This window comes from Anopheles merus, chromosome 3L, assembly GCF_017562075.2.
Source record: "Anopheles merus strain MAF chromosome 3L, AmerM5.1, whole genome shotgun sequence".
Taxonomy (NCBI): Eukaryota; Metazoa; Arthropoda; class Insecta; order Diptera; family Culicidae; genus Anopheles; species Anopheles merus.
In genome coordinates this window covers 30997950-31013906 of record NC_054085.1, presented here as the reverse complement: position 1 = coordinate 31013906, position 15957 = coordinate 30997950, and the positions used below count along the sequence as shown (strand labels likewise).

Genomic DNA, 15957 nt, shown 5'->3' with positions numbered 1-15957 from the left:
AAGACAGAAACAAAATGTTCAGGAAAAACAAGCGCAAACACAACCAAAGAGGGGGGGGGGAGTACTGGGGCGTCTGATCACCCGTCGATCGACGCCGGTTTCGATGCCTTTCTCCCGGAGCGATAAACAAAAAAAATATATATGGAAGGGTTGCCTTCAAGAACCGCCTTAGAATTTGGTGGCAAAAGCGTTGGGGGGGGGGGGGGATGAACACCACAACTGTGGCAGCTCTTGGCTCAGTCCCTTTTTCCAGGTCTGCCTGTGGGGAGGAGCGGGTTCGTCGCTTTACCTTTCGGTCAAGGCAATGAACCTGTCCGAAAAGAGTGTACACCTCCCTTTCGCTCTCTTTATATCTCTCTCTTTCTCTCTCTCTCTCTCTCTCTCTCTCTCATTCTATCTCGCTCTTTCTCGCAGGGGTCACACCGCGCCTCCTGCGACATACGAAACCGTCAACCAAACAGCGGAGACTTCAACGAGCGAAATTGTCTCTGCCTACTGTGTGTTTGGTGTACGCTACACATTCATCAAACAACATTTCGGCAGCTCACCACACCACCGCACCACCCCAGCAAAAAGGGGTAACCTCCTCTCCTTATCAGCGCGCCCCAAAGCCAGGAAGCAATTGCGGCAAACCGGCCACACTTTTTTGGCGCGTTCCCCCCTACCGTCCCACCCAGGGTGGTGTCCCAGTTGCACAAAGTACGCTTCACGCACAGTCTGGGATGACTTGAGCGCGAGAGAGAATGTAACCAATAGAAACCACGGGCCAACCTTGCGTTCCGTTCCCAGTTGAACATTGTGCTAATGCTGCTTTCGTGTCAGCCATCCATTCTCACCGTGTTCTCTCACTCTCTCCCTTTCTATTTCTCTCTGCCTCTCTCTCTTTCTCTGTGAGATCTTTCTCCTGCACGAAGGCTCTCCTTGGAGTCTAGTTTTTGCTGTTTTGTTTCGCTGCTTGCGCCCTTTCTGGGATGCTGGGACAATACATGGTGTGCGCTGGTGTGTTTGGATGTTTTGAAGATGGTTGTGGTGATTTTTTTTTGTTTCAAAAAAAAAGGAACCCCGCCGTTCGACCGAGAGTTCAAGCAAACGTTCGCGGGATTGTATTGAACACATATTAGGGATCGCACCAATACCAAGCACCAGAAACGGGAGAGTGATGCGGTGAGCGAGATGTAGCTGTAGTAAGAATCGTGTCGCGGTTTTCTGCTTATCTACAGGGTGTAGCAAAGGCAGATTAATTTTAAAATATTTATTTTTTGATATTAACATCTTACTAGTGAATAATGAATAATGCAAATAAGATATATTTAGGTACAAATTGAATATTTTAATATAAGTGCAAAAATCAACTCAACATGCAAATCAATAAACTTGACACAAAACGAACAATTGTTGGTAAAAATAAATCAAAATAAACCAAAATTCCTAAAAAAAGTTTGTTTCCTTTTTTATACACACACACATACACAAGCCGCAAGAAAACGTAACGATAAAGGTAAAGAGCAAAAACAGAAAAAAGAAAAACGGAACAGAGCAGAAAAGGGCAGATACAGCGTATCCTCGCTCCTCGCTCCTGGAATGTCTTACAAGTTGGTTGCTGTAAGCAAACCAAAAAAAACAAAAAAAAACAAGACTCGAGCCACGAGCTGAGCAAACGGGAAGGTAGAAGGAGGCCTAGGGGAAAGAAAGAACACCTTCTCAAAGGAGCAAAGAGAAAAGGTTAAGCCCTCCCGAAACAGCAACCGCAGCCACCGGCCCTCGGAAACGCGCAAGCCACTCAGCCGCTCAAAGGTGTGCTCTCTGCTTGGCTCAGAAAAGAATCTGCGATGATAAAACGAGAAATCATCGTACAAAAAAAAAAACACGCACACTCACTTACAGTCAAGAGCGTAAAGAAATGAGAGCGCACGTGAGAGAGAGATAGAAAATGCGCGTAAAGTATGCTGCTGCTGCTGCTGCTGGTGGTGGCGTGTATTGATGAGCATACGCACCGAGCATAACATGATGGCAATATGCATGCTGAGCCGATCTCGCGCGGCATGAGAGCTCGCGCGCGCGCGCGCAGACACTCGCGCTCTATTCTACGCAGTCGCCCAGTTTGTGGCTCGGGCGAGCGCTCGCGTACAGTTCCCTTCGACGCGTCGTGCCAGTCGGGAGTGCGCGTTGTTTGTGCTGTTCGCAGCAGAGTTGCCCTTTTTCTTTCTTTCTCCCCCATCCCCAATTCTCCCTCTGTGGGTGTACGGGTTCTAGAGTGAAGAAGTGAAGTGCAAAATTGTGTGAAAAATGAACTACGACAAACACTGAACGTGAAAGAATAAACAAAACATACCAGTGCATCCAGTGCCTTTGGTTTGTGTAGGTTGTGCCGATATTGTTTTAAGTGCAGTTTGTGTTGGAAGCTTCGAATTAAAAAAAAGGTGATTTAAAGTTGGTTTGAGAAAATTGTGTGAGCTTTAAAACAGTGCGTTAAAACTATTTTCAGCGTAGTAACATACAGACACACACACACACGGTCACACTTCACGGTTCATTGGCCCGTTTGGTGCCAGAACCTGTTGCAGATTTCGTTTTTGTTGCACTTTTTTGTTTTTCAATTGTCAAATTGATGGTCGCCTACCTGCACGCTCAACTCCTTTCCTCTCCAATGGTCACATTCCTTTGACACTCGCATCCCGTTTGCTTGTTTTTTTTTGTTTTTTTGGTTAGTTGATTTGTGTTCTTCGGTTTTGTGTCCGGCCCTTACTGACAAGATAATGGTGATGTACAACAACACACTGTTTCGCTACCGGCAGCAAACGGCAAGAAAGATGTCTCTCCGAATGGCGACTGAAGAAGCTGCGGAATGTGTGTGTGTTTGTGACGAGTTGGCAACTTAAATGACATTTCGATTTCGCTGACAACGGTCGCAGAGGCAGAAGCGCATCCAACAGCCTACTGTGACCTTTTATTGGTGGCGTCAATGGTCGTTGAATAACATGTTTTAATTAATTTGCCCGTCTTCTATGCAAGCAAAATTTTTGAAAATACACTAAAAATTTTTTAATCAGAATACCCTTCTGAGTGTTTAATTACATCAGCAGTTCTTAATTTTTTTTTTTTAATTTTTTTTTTAATGTTTTAAATATAATTGGACAGTATCCTCATTCAGCCTTCCGGCTTAAAAACAATCGCTGAAGCCCCACACAGAGCCCCCCCAAATGTAGTGCATGTGTTTGATAAACAAATTCAAATAAACCCAGCACGGTCCGAAACGACGACACAAACAAACGGTGAGCGAAGGCACGAACGTCTCGAGTGCGGGTTTGTTGCCTGCGCGCCCGCTCAAGTCTTTCGTCTAGCAGCAAAGTGTTCTGCGATTTGCGCCGAGACTTCTCGGCGTTGGACGTTGCATATACAACCAAATCGTGTGGGGGATGAATGGGGAGAGGAGGTGGGGGGGGAGGGGGTAGGTTACCACCATCAGGACCGTGTGTGTGTGTTTGTATACGTACTTTTGTGAGTGTGTTTCCCTTTACCCGAAAGGGCAAAAAACACGAATAATTGTGTGTGTGTGTGTGCATGTTGACATTGGGTTCGTTTCTTCCTCGCCCGTTCGTTTCGTTTTGTTTGAGTGTACTAAAGGTTCAAACTTCGACCTGGTGTGTTAGTTCGCCCACCCAACGATCCTGATCCAGTGACGAAGGAGTACATACACCCGCAAACACACACACACACACCGTGCGCTTCTTCGGATTCACCGCGGGACCGTGGTGGCAGGCAGAGGCTCGAATCAATTCTAATTTCAACTGCAAACATCAATTGCACAACCGCGGCGGAAGTTTCGTGTGTGGGAAAAAAAACACCCCCCCAGCTCCTTGCCACCGTAACGAGCCGCCACGAATTAATGGCCACTTTAACGGCACAAGTGCACATTACACACACACACACACACACACTACCAACCGTTGACATTTTCCGCGTGACATCGCTCGTGGATTCACGGCCCTTAATCAGCTGCGCTTAATCTGTTGTCTATGTGTCTTTTTTTTTATTCCATCTTGGTCTTCTCACAGCGTGAATAACAGGCGAAGAAGTAAAAAAAGCAATACTGTAACATTACAAGCCTTTCAGCAAAGTGTGATTTGGTGCTCAGTGAACAGTGAATCAAGTGAACCTTACCTTGCCGATCATTGGAAGGGGAAACAAATCCAGTTTCTCTAAGCGATCTAGATGCCGTTGTGAAATATCGTTGTGCAGCAGCAGCAGCGGCAGCATCGTGAGTGACATCGTGTTTTGATCGCCATCAAGTGGTTGGTGCGTTGCCTAATCCCTGTTCAACAAAAAAGTGCGTAAGAAAAAGAAGAAGAAGAAAAAGAAGAAGAAACAACATAACCTGAAAATTTATTTCACCGTGTGCTTTCTTTCCCAAGAGCCAGCGCGCGCCAGCCCCTGGCTCCACGGGCCAACATTTAATTGGCAACATTTATTACTCATTATTTTGTGCCTATTGCGTGTTGGTGTGCGTACGTGAGTTTAGTGTGCTATGTGTGCCTGTTCTCTCGCTTCTTAGTGCGTGTTTGTGCGTGTGCGTGTGTGTCTCTGTGTCCCATTCCCAGTCAGTGAGTGCTGCCCCGTGCGGCAGAGGTAAAGGTGTTAAAACATTTTCAACGCATTACGCAAAACGTTCATACGCGCCCAATCGGTTGTAGCAGCGGCAGCAGCAGCAAGAAGCAGTAGATCCCTTTTTCTTCAACCGTGCCTCACACCTCAACCGAGCTCCTCAGGACGCGGCCACTGTGATCTAGCAGAGGAAACCCATTCAGGCAGGGCAGGTTTAACAACGCGAAACACAGGTAGGTCCCGGTAACCCGGGTTCGGTGGGATTAGTGGTGGGTTTTGGTGTTTAGATTTGCCGCTTCTGACTCGCTGCCTCGTGATTCATTCCCTTGCCAGGGTGCTTTTAAATGGATCAAAAGCGACACTTTATGTTGCACTTAACAACACAAGTGAGCAAACCAACACACACACACAACACGATCTCAGTCTTGAATGTCTGTGCTTGTCTCTTACATAAAATTTGCATCCCTCATTTGCAGACAGCATTTGTACCGTGTCGACAGTACGTTTTCGTTGGCCATGTCAACGATCGGTTTCGAGCGATAAACACGTGTGCGCACACAGGTTGTTTGCTAGCTCTGCACTAATTATCGTACCGATCGTACACTATTACCCGATTTGCCGTTTCGAATCGATCGATACGCAGTCAATAATTGCCATCAAGTCGACGCTTTGTCGACGCTGATCTATCACAGTGCAATCGAATGTATAATAAAGTCGTACAAGGTTGACGTGATTTAGATGAGACAGAGTTCTTGCAGGGAATTGATGGTGGTTGAGTCATAAACACATGAACTGCAGCGCTAATGATGCATTGCACGAACAGGCAGCTCTTTGTGCTGTGAGCAAAACGGTCGCTTAGGAACGGTCACCGTTTGTGGCGTTCTTTAGCAACAGAGACGACCATTGATTGCAATTTTTATTAGCTCCAGCGCTCATCCGATGTACCGGAGCGGTCCGCATCGGCTCAAGTTGCAATACGCACGTCCCGCAATAGAGCGCCATAGATCACCCCCCCCCCCCTTGGGGTGCTATCTCTTTCCATGGGCAGTTTGCATCGGGTTCGATAAAATCTGCATACTTCACCGCTCCTGCCCCGATGGCGGCGTACTGAGACGTACCGAAATCGTCCAAGCCTGTTGTGTGATGAGGAAAAAGCAGAGGATGAATTAATGGAACTCGTTATAGACAGGAATGTCTGTTTGCCAAGCCCCCTTTGGGGAGGTTTGATGATAGTCAATGTATAAAGCTCGTGTTACACTCCACGTCCCTTTCGCGGGCCGGTGGTAATCTCTAGAAACATGAAAACCGCTCGTATAACTTTACGCCTTATAACACTCCTTTGAGGGGAGGAGGCTTTGGCCATTCTTCTACTTATTACACCCAAAGAATGGCGGGTGAGATGCTGGAACCGGTAGCTGGTTCAACAAGAAAAAAAAACCCCCCCCCCACACTCTGGCCAAATTGAGAAATAAAGCCATCCTAATCCATTTAGTAGACGGGCCGAACTGTTCAAAACCGCGGGGCTTTTGGGGCGGCTGTCACACTGCTAAACACTGGTAGCACTGTTTGGGACGTACGCTCACCAGCAGTGGGAGGTGAAAGCATGCCACGATCGTAGTTTCGTATTGATAGGATTAGCGTCCGGCGTTTTGAAATCTGTGTGTCTCCGTTCGGCAACACCCTGCCCGCCTCCAAACGGCTTATATCGCGCCGCGGCCGCGGAAGAACAAGCAAAGCGCAAATCGAACCGATCGCGATTGGACGACATCTTCCCGAGCAGCACTTCTTGATCACTAGAGAGTTTGATAGAGAGAGAGAGAGAGGCACAAAAAGAGGTTGAATCATTTCAACATCGTCGTCTTCGTCGGCATGTAGACAGGCAGGCAGGGCAATTCCACACCGGCATTATATGTAAACGAGCTTTAATCGGATTTTCTCGGCTTCTCGGCGAAACTCGTGGAGACTGCAGGGGGGGGGGGGGGGGGGGGGTGACATACACTTTGGAGGGGGGGGTGAAAGTTAGACGCGCGGAAGATGATTGGTTGTCCAATGATGTGCCGCTCCTTCCTAAGCGTCCCTTCGCTAAGAACCCCGCGCGCACACGCAACGCAACAGGGCCTCTCCGGGAAGAATGTCGTCGCCTCGTCGCGCAAGGCAGCTGACGATCGCTGGGCGCTCAACTTCGCTCGTTTTATTCTACATTAGATCTCGTTTCCGTTTGCATTCCACTGTGGCGTTCCCCCCGTTTGCGCGAATGGGGTTTGCTGCTGCTGCACCAACGACCCGATGGTAAGACCTTTTGGGATGGGCAGAGAGGTACATGGCAGAGGTACTAATTACGTCGCGCTTTTGACCGCGTCCTGCCTACTTGAAGGAGCAAATCCAAAACACATCAGCGCAGCATCTCTGCATCTCGATAAGCTAAGGCAAATCAATGCCTCCAGTCAATTACAGTGGTCGAGAGCGCGCGCGCGCGTACGGGTTTGGCGAGGCGTCCTCAGCGGTCCCAAGTGACCACTTTTTCCAACTGTACCGGTGGTGAAAGATGTGTGATAGCCTGGCGTGCGCGCGCGGGGTGGCAAGTTTATTGCCCGTGTGCCACTCTCCGAGGCAAATTAGATTGCTTCTACCCGCGGCACCGCTCCTCCAGCGCCAGCATGATCGCCCTCGGGCTGGCCGTTTCTGACACGCACCTTTTCGTGCGTATCCAGTTGGAATCCAATGGTATCGCGGGGCGAACGCCATTAGACGAACCTGATCACGAACCGCCCTCCACCCTGATTCGTCGCTTCGGGAATGCGCGCCAGTGTGTGTGTTTGGCGTCCTAACCCTTAATGCTTGGTGGATTAGAGCGGGGTGATTCGCTCACTTTGGCACACTCTCTTGGGCGCGAACCTTGGGTGGAGGATGAGCGCGATTTTTAATGTGACTCGTCAAATGTTTATACACGCGCTCCATCGGTTAAAACGTTTTGGTCTCTTTTGCTATCTGTAGTGCAAAAAAACAGCTGCTCGATTTCAACCCCCCCCCTCCCCCATTGCTGACAGGTTGATCTCTATTTGGTGCTCTGCCACGGGAGTTGCGCTGCTTTCCAGTGCAATTAGACACGAATGCGAATGGCTCCGCGTGTAAGCTAAGAACCGTTGCCTAAAACACGCTCACAAACACACACACACACACACACACACACACACACACACACACACACACACACACACACACACACCGGCTACACTCGGTGTGATATTAAAAAGGTATTAAAAAGATGCTTGGCAACAGCTTCACGGAGTTCACCAGCAGTGTGAGTGTTCAGGCTGACACCATTTCCATTTCCGGTGCGATGTCAAGCGCCTCTGCATGTATGCGCAGACTTGTAGCTCTGGTTGCGTAAGAAGCGCACGCGCGTCCGTTGATTTCCCGAATCTCCTCCTCCTGGGGCAGTTTGCATCGGCTCAGCTTAACAAGCGAGCGCCATATCATCATCAACGAGTGCGCTACATTATCCTCCTCCGTGTCTAACGAGCGGAGTCGGACCGTTGCAGTCGTCGTGCTGGCATCGAAATAGTATTACACACACACACACGCGTGGCACATTGTTTTGCTTCCAAAAGTGTAAAACCAAAAGCACCAAAAACCGAGGAAACACTACTCCCGAACGCAATTTGTTCAATTTCCAAAAAACCATGCGCCGCAAATGCAACACATTTCGAACCCATTAAGTAATCGCACTCCGATGCTCGTTGGCGTGCGGGCGCACACCGTTTCGGCGGAAGTGATTGCGTGATCCAGTTTCGTTTGGCGTAGAAAAAAGGTGTGCAGATGTAGTTTGTTTTTTCGGTATGGCTCTGCTATGTACATCATGCTCGTAGTGCTATTGTGTCACTGCTTAGGTGTTGGAACGTGTGTACGGTTTTGATGCAAAGAACTCGCCTTCATGGCATGGTACATACTGGCAGAAGTAAAGGCCACACGCTGGGGCCCTCATTGAGGTAGGTTAATATGAGATTTTATTCATTTTCTGTACCCATTCATACCGGCTGGAAGTTGCACGCTAACCTGTCGGGAACTGCTTGGAACTCTAAACCGCACGAGATACACTAACGGCACTCCCATAAGCCGAGTCTTCCGAGTCATCAAGTCATCCCCCAAATAGTGTCGGGACAAGTGCGTGACCTTGCAGGCTTTAGATCGTGAGATCCAAATCTTATATCTGGACTAGCGTCTGCACGTAGTTTCACCTCTTCCAGACATGGCCTCACAGACACATCAACCTCCATTTAGGGCAGACAAGATATGGGCACACATAAAACGGAAAGCCTCGCAGACGCTACGATTATTACATGCCTTTCCGTTAAACCCATAGCCATCTATCCTCAGCCAGTTACTGCAACATTGTATCTTCCCCCCAGACAAGTGCCGTCGCGAGCTAATCATTGCGTCGTTAGTAACGCAACCTGAACCGAAACCCATATATGTAGACCTCTGTCGGCAGTAAATGCAGAATCGTCACCCAGCGCGATCCCTTCTTGATCGCACCTTTAGATTGGCATCCGTAGGCTTTGTCCGCATCCGGAACGGTTCGCATTTTTCCCGATGTGTCCTGCGTCAGTCTCGGCGCGCGTGCACGCACACACAATATACAAAGAAAGAGAGATAGAGAGCCCTTCAAGAACGCGATGACTGCTCTATCGTCATCCTAGGCCATTGGGCACGCGGAAATGGGATCTCATCTCCCCCAAAGGGAGACGTGTCGCGATGGACGATTGAATTCATTTTCTCCCACTCCCGATCTCCACTTTTCATCCCCGATCGGGATGAGCGGGACACGGCACTGGATGCAACATTGTGATCGGGTTTGAATAAGAATTAATCAAATGCGCCCCGCAGCATACATTAATAGAAGTGCGTGGTAATACACCCTTACACTGTCCGTCTGTGCCCTGTTGATGGTTGATAGGTGGAAAATGGGATCCGGAAAGTGGACGCACTGAAGACGAGACCCTAAGCTGAGATGGTCCGAGAGGAGGAGGAGGAGGAGGAGATCATTCTCCTTCCCTATACTCCCTGTGTCTTCAACCATTTAGGCTTTGCGGGGTGCTAACTGACTGTTTAATGCCACACTCAAGGGGTCCCTGCGATCAAGCGGCTATAATCCCCTTATGATCCTAACTCATTAATAGACGATCTTGATAGATGGGCTGTTTAGGACCCCATCGGCTAATACGGACGGTGTCCGAGCGGTCTGAGTGCTTTGTGTCTCTCTGTGTGTGTAAACTGTGTATGATTTACGGCCAATTTGTTGCTGTTGTCTATCGGGGAAAATCATTGACCGTTTACATAGTGCAGGCGGGTTAAGATTTCCGGATGTTTATTTAAATGCTCCTGCCGGACTCAATGGTCCATTAATCATTGTGTCCCATGTGTCCCATTTTCCAGCTAAAATATGTGCCTAATCCTGCTTCCGCGATAAGATGACATCACATTTGTAGGCAAAACAGGCAGTTTCAATTTACACGCCCTATTAAGATTCGGTCAATTCAATGCAGAATTGATTTAGGTGAGTTTAATAAACTGAACCCCTTCTTACCCCTGCATTCCTACTACAAATCTACTCAAGCGCATGTCGAAGAAATTATTCCCAATTGAACTCCAATCGGAACGGTTTTCACTCCAACTGGAACAAGTTCAGTCCATTCGCTTCGAATCACATACGGAAGCGAGAAGTAAAACAAACGGCAGAAACGCAAGACTCATAGCTACGCACACTGTAGTGGAAGACTCGTTGCAAATCATGAAGAGCGCAAGAAATGAATGCAACAAAATAAAAAAAAACAGTCAGTCAAAGACTTATCCGTCCCAATTGTGTACCGTCGTGTCCGATCGGCGAACGAGAAGCGTAAGATAGCGCACAACCAAAGCCGCCCCGGGGAGGCTGTCGATCGTGCCCATCCAGCCCTTGCTTGGAGAGTCTTGACGAGGTCGGAGCATACTATGCGAAATGCTTCGCATTCCTCACCATGTCCAGTGAGGTGATATTTCAATTCCCGACCCGACCCGTCCATCGCCATCTGGCTGCATGCGCTCTGATTGATAAATCAAATGTGAGCACATCTCCTCGCTTCGATTTATCTTCTCTTTGATATCGTCCCCCTGTGTGCCTGCGACTGCCTCGCGATGTCTCTTCGTGAATGCCAACCACGGCTAGCCCGTGATAGATCTAAGCTCGTGTGCGTAGAACGATAGTGTGCGCCGTGCGCGACTTGTCTGCATGTGCTTAATTACTTGCGCCCGGGCGCGCGATTCCCCCCAAGTTCGCCCAGTTTTGCGAAGATCTGCGAAACTGCGGCGAGAACGGCAGAACGATCGGTTGTCTCTCGTCTTCTGTCGCGGCGTCGGTTGCGCTTGTGCGTGAGATGCGTTCATGCGCGACGAATCAAACTCGCATGGAAGAGGCTGTGACGATGACTCAAAGGCGGGTGAGGGCAGAAAGCCGAAGCGGGAAAGAATGTTTATCATGATGAATTAATCTTTAAGAGCATCGCTGGGCGGAAGTGACGTCTGTGTTGGTTTGCCTGTTCGGTCGGATTATTGCGTGAGTGATGTCGGGTGGAGTGGATAGATCCATAGAGAGCGCTCGATCGCGATCCAATCCAAACGATCCAACAGGGGGGCCGTTACGGTGGGCCGAAGGGAGGACGAACGCATGTGCGGGATGAAACGTTACTCAAATGTCTGTTCCCGTCCTTCCATCCTCCCCAAACCGGCGGCCCGATCGATCTTATCCTCAATAAACTGCATTCGGTGCCGCTCCGGTTCGGGATCGGATCGCACCGATCGATCTCTGCTCTCGAGCCCGCCGTTGTGCTCTTTTATTGGCCACAAGCCATCGACGACGATCCACGGACGTCGAGTGGCGTTTATGATAATAATAAAAAAATAAGAAAATCAAATCTTCCACATCTTTCTGCGCGGAGTAGTGACCGTTCCCTTTCCGCGCGGAGACGATCTAATGGAGGACAGGGAGGTTTATGGGTTCCTTCGCTTGTGGGGGTTCCTTCCCTTCCCCTCGCACACCAACCCAATCAGTGGTATCGTTCACTTGTTTTGTTGAGGATTTTGTGCTGTTTTCTGTTGCCTTTTACAGACATTCAGAGAGTCGCGCTCGTGTGCGTGTATTTTTATGTTCCATTTTCTCAGACGGCGACGATGAAGGAATGTCAGATAGCCCCACACACAGCCACACAAGCACTCTACTCTTTCACGCTCCGATGTGTCCAGCTCCGATTATCACTGAGTCATTTCTTGCGCTCCGCCGCAGTCTACGCGGACCTTCTTTATGCATCCCAGACACGCACGGGAAGCATATTTCTGGAGAAGAACAGAACGAAAAAAAAAAAATGCAAACCCGCTGCTCCGTAGACCCTACCTCTGGGCATCCCACATACTCCAGAGCGAATCATTGGGAGTTGGATGAAAAATAGATTTTAATCTCTTTTTAATTATGGTACGCAGTCGACGGGACGGGGGCAGCGTTTTGGGCAAAGCATGGGCCCTTCCTGCTTGTTGTGCGCATGGTGCGCCGTGGGGTTTGCACTGCAACTGCAACATTCTATTCCCTGCTCGCCCGATTTCCCAACAATGCGATTGCATGAATGCATTTCAACGTCCAACGAGACGCCCGCAGGAAGTTGGATTCGGCCAATCGGACGATGTAAACGTCACTCACGATCGTGTTTAAATTTGCATACCGGGCCCAAGCCCCTCCCGAAGGGGGGGCTGCGGAAGCACTTTCCAGTCAATGGCAACTAGATGACTGTATGTGTGTGTGTGTGTGTGTGTGTGTGTGGGTATCTACTTGAAGGGCACATCTATTTTGTACGCTGGGCGCCAGTAACGAGAATTCAAACACTCTCCTCCACATCGAGGTTCGAGAACGGACGAGACACGGCCAAGAACACTCGGCGGCTCGATCGAGGTTCCGAGTGCATAATGATCATTCCCGAGAATGGACCCCCCCCCCTTTCCCTTAGCCAAAGCAAACGGACCCCATACGCGAATGGGCATACCGTCGAATTGGACTAGAACCAGTTCATAAAATGCTATATTATGGGTGCTGCGCAGAGCACTTACATTGCACAGCCCCAGCCCAGATGGGGCTGGGAGCGAGTGGTGTGCTTCTATGATAAATACCCGCTTAAAGGTTCTTGCGCTTAAGTGAGTTGTATTTGCACAGCAAACGGCACGGTACTTCGTGCGGTAACTTCTTCGCTCGGAGGATCTCGCCCCATGGAATACCGGGGCAGTGCCGATCGTTTTCCTTGGATGATGAGGCAGACACAGGGTATAGCGACGGTGGGGGGGGGGGAAGGGAAACATAGCATGCGCAGACTTGCTACATGACGATACCAGTAGTTCTGACGGGAGTGATAAATTGTGAAAATTTACATGCACGATCGGAGCGGATTTGCCTCGGCGGGATGGGCACGGTCCAGAACAAATTGCGCTGCCAGCTTAGGCAGTGAGTGTGCAAATACGATTCTTGAGCAAAGAGAGAGAGAGAGAGAGAGAGAGAGGGAAATATTGAAGTTGGCATATTCTTGACGTTTGATTCATGGCGCCTGCGCCTTTTCGTGTTTGTGTGGCATTGTTTGCTATTGTTTCGTGATATACTGATCAGTTGCTAAGAGTTCATTGGCTGGCATCTTCCGAGCCACCACTAAACCCACCGTCCGTCAATTACCTTCAAATTGAATGCTCCAATGCTACGAGCTCACCAGGCACATTAGACGTGCGAGCTGGCACGGAAAGTAAAAGTTTAAAACCCGCTACTTCACGGTGGCACAACCCATTAGCCGTGCATCAATCCGGGTGCTACCAAATATGTAGAGCAGCAGCAGCAGCAGCCCGTCCGTCTGTCTGTGCGCGGTACCATTATTGGGCCTGCGCTAATGTAGCTTTTCCTTTAGCGGGGTATGTGCCTCTGCGCCTGGGAGGATAGTAGCGTTTGCGGCAGTGAAAGTACAACAGCAAAACCACGAGTTACAGGTCGGAGCGATTAGTGCAGATCGGTGGCCATTTCTGCCGCTCGCCCGCATTTTGTAAGGTGCCAGGTGCACACGGCGGGCTCTGCACAGGTTCTTTATGGTGCGGAGGAAGGCGAGTCAGCTTAAACTGCCCGTACACTACGTTAAGCTGCATTTATCTTGGCGGGTTTTCTCCGCAGCACCCGCTTTGGCGATAAGCGTCAAATGGTTGCAGTACCGATCGATATCAGCTGATTGACAATGGAGCGCTCTTGGTGCGCTCTTCTAGCTGACAGGCCGCTACCATATTTTGCATCATTTCCTAACGACCCAATAAACAGCGCGAGAGTCGTTGGAGAAATGCATGCCAAGAACCTTCCCGTCACTGCCAGTGGCGCGATGGAAAGTGGTACATTTTAGTGGCGCCCGTATCCCTGCAGCGCCCCGGCGTTATCGACTTTCTTTTTTATTGCCTCACTCTGGCGGCCACGGTGCTAAACTTTCGATTGGCCGTGATTGCGCGAATGTGATGTGCCTGTCCCGTTAGCTCCAGACCATCCAGGTGTCCGGGCTTGCTGAGTAGCTGCGCCCGAAGATGCAGAAATTGACGCCCCAGAAATGGGATGTCTATCCCCGCACTGTCTTTTGGAAGAGTGGGAGAAGTGCGAAAAGAGGTTACGCAAAGTACGCGTCAAACCAGTGCAAACGCTCATTTGCATATCGATTGCCCACCGCAAGCAAATTGAAATCGCACTACTGCCCCCAGACGTTGGCAATGCTGCTGACATTCATCATCTATTCCCCCTTGCTCAGTCCATTCGAGCCTAAAACGTCTAAGATATCATCTGCTTTCTAGCTTTCCTGGAGATACTGGCCACACATCGCAGGCTAGCTGTCACTAATTTTGACAAACGGACGCAAAGCGAAAGTGTGTGTCTGGGCTGTTTGGCTGTCTCTTTACGCTTGATCACCTTCGCAGAGCAGGACGATGAGAATTTGCCATCAAATTCCCGAGAACACCCACAGTGGACTCATTTCACTCTACTCCCATCCCGTGTAGGAGGAGTTCACCGAGGGCGCTGCTGGGTCTTTGAACTCATTAAACTCTTCCCATTCCTGTGAGGGGTGGCCACAGAGCGCTACCCTTTATCGCTGCATAAAACAACGACCTCTGGGTCCTCTGTGAATGGTCCTGTTTGTTCCTTTTTCAGCCACCCGTACCGGCTAATGATTATCTCATTAGAGCACGAGCTGGACACCCACGCTGAGAGATGTGCACGAGAGCCGCGAACCGCACCGCTGTACGCTAAGAACGGCACGCTAAGAAGACCTGAAAGCAAAACACACAAAGATCTTACAGGAAATGTTACAAATTTATTAATGAAAAAGGGATTTAATTAAGTCGTGCGACGGGACGATGCGTGTGCTACCTACAGATGTTGAACGTTCTCCGTCCGCGGTGGAGCGTAATCTTTGACAATGTTATCGGTAAATATTGGAACAAAAACGAATGTCCCAATGCGTGTGGGTCGTCTCAAATTGGTACGAAAGGTTTTGAATGTATCTTGCTTTCGCTCTCGCGCCGTCGATCGTTCGCTTTGTGCGCTGATAAGTTCATGAATAAATCCAAAGCTGTTTGCTTAAAACCATGCTCCAAAAATGCAATACTCTTTTCGTTGGAAAGCAGTTAACAGTAAGATCTGATGACTGAGTCATCCCCGGAGGGAATCCTGCGCTGTGCGTGTTGCTTTGCTTGTGCATGTGCTTCCATATAACCATATCAAGCGATCGGAGAAGAAACACCGAGACATGCTGTCAGAGCAGCAACAAAAAAACAGACTGTTTACAGCAAGCATCAGGGCACAATCATAACAACAACAGCGAAAAAAACTACCCCACCAGCGAGAGACACCGACGCGGGCAGAATCAATGGACCAGGGACGGAAATGGTGATGAAGATGATGTCGACTGTCCGTAGATGGAAAGCCGCAGCCAGCCGCGCAACACAAGGCGCGGATCGGGGCGAGCGAACGAGCGAAAAATTGGCGTACGCCGGCCGGTTTCGGTACTCCCGGCTATCCCCATGAAGTTCGTAAATTTGTTCCATTTGGTGATGCCGACGGGACAGGCTGTGGCTGTGGCTGGGGTTACATACAGGGACAATCCCTTTTTCGGCGATCACAAACCAATCGCACGTCCCGACCGATGTCTCGGACAAGAAGAGCCTGCCCAATATTGGAGCAATAAAGATGCGACGGAAAGACGGTAATACGTACGCTGGGCCTTTGTGATAATCAAACAGCAAAAACAAAAAAGCATTGCTGGTTGGTCC

The 15957-nt window shown here is 49.4% G+C and overlaps 1 protein-coding gene and 1 long non-coding RNA gene across 2 annotated transcripts in view; one reads left to right on the top strand and one right to left on the bottom strand.

Moving 5' to 3' along the window:
* Window positions 1–2265: 2265 nt before the first annotated feature.
* On the bottom strand, window positions 2266–4057 carry LOC121599101. The gene is made up of 2 exons (XR_006005632.1): window positions 2621–4057; window positions 2266–2402 (listed from the first exon to the last, which is right to left on the bottom strand). It is a non-coding gene; the product is annotated as an uncharacterized LOC121599101 (long non-coding RNA).
* Window positions 4058–4147: 90 nt separating this feature from the next.
* The window catches only part of LOC121599100 (ankyrin repeat and BTB/POZ domain-containing protein 2), a 92418-nt gene continuing 80608 nt past the window's right edge, over window positions 4148–15957 (top strand). Inside the window, exons 1-2 of the mRNA XM_041926625.1 lie at window positions 4148–4327; window positions 4413–4835. The gene's annotated coding sequence lies outside the window, so the exon portion shown is untranslated. The remainder of the gene's footprint in view (window positions 4328–4412; window positions 4836–15957) is intronic.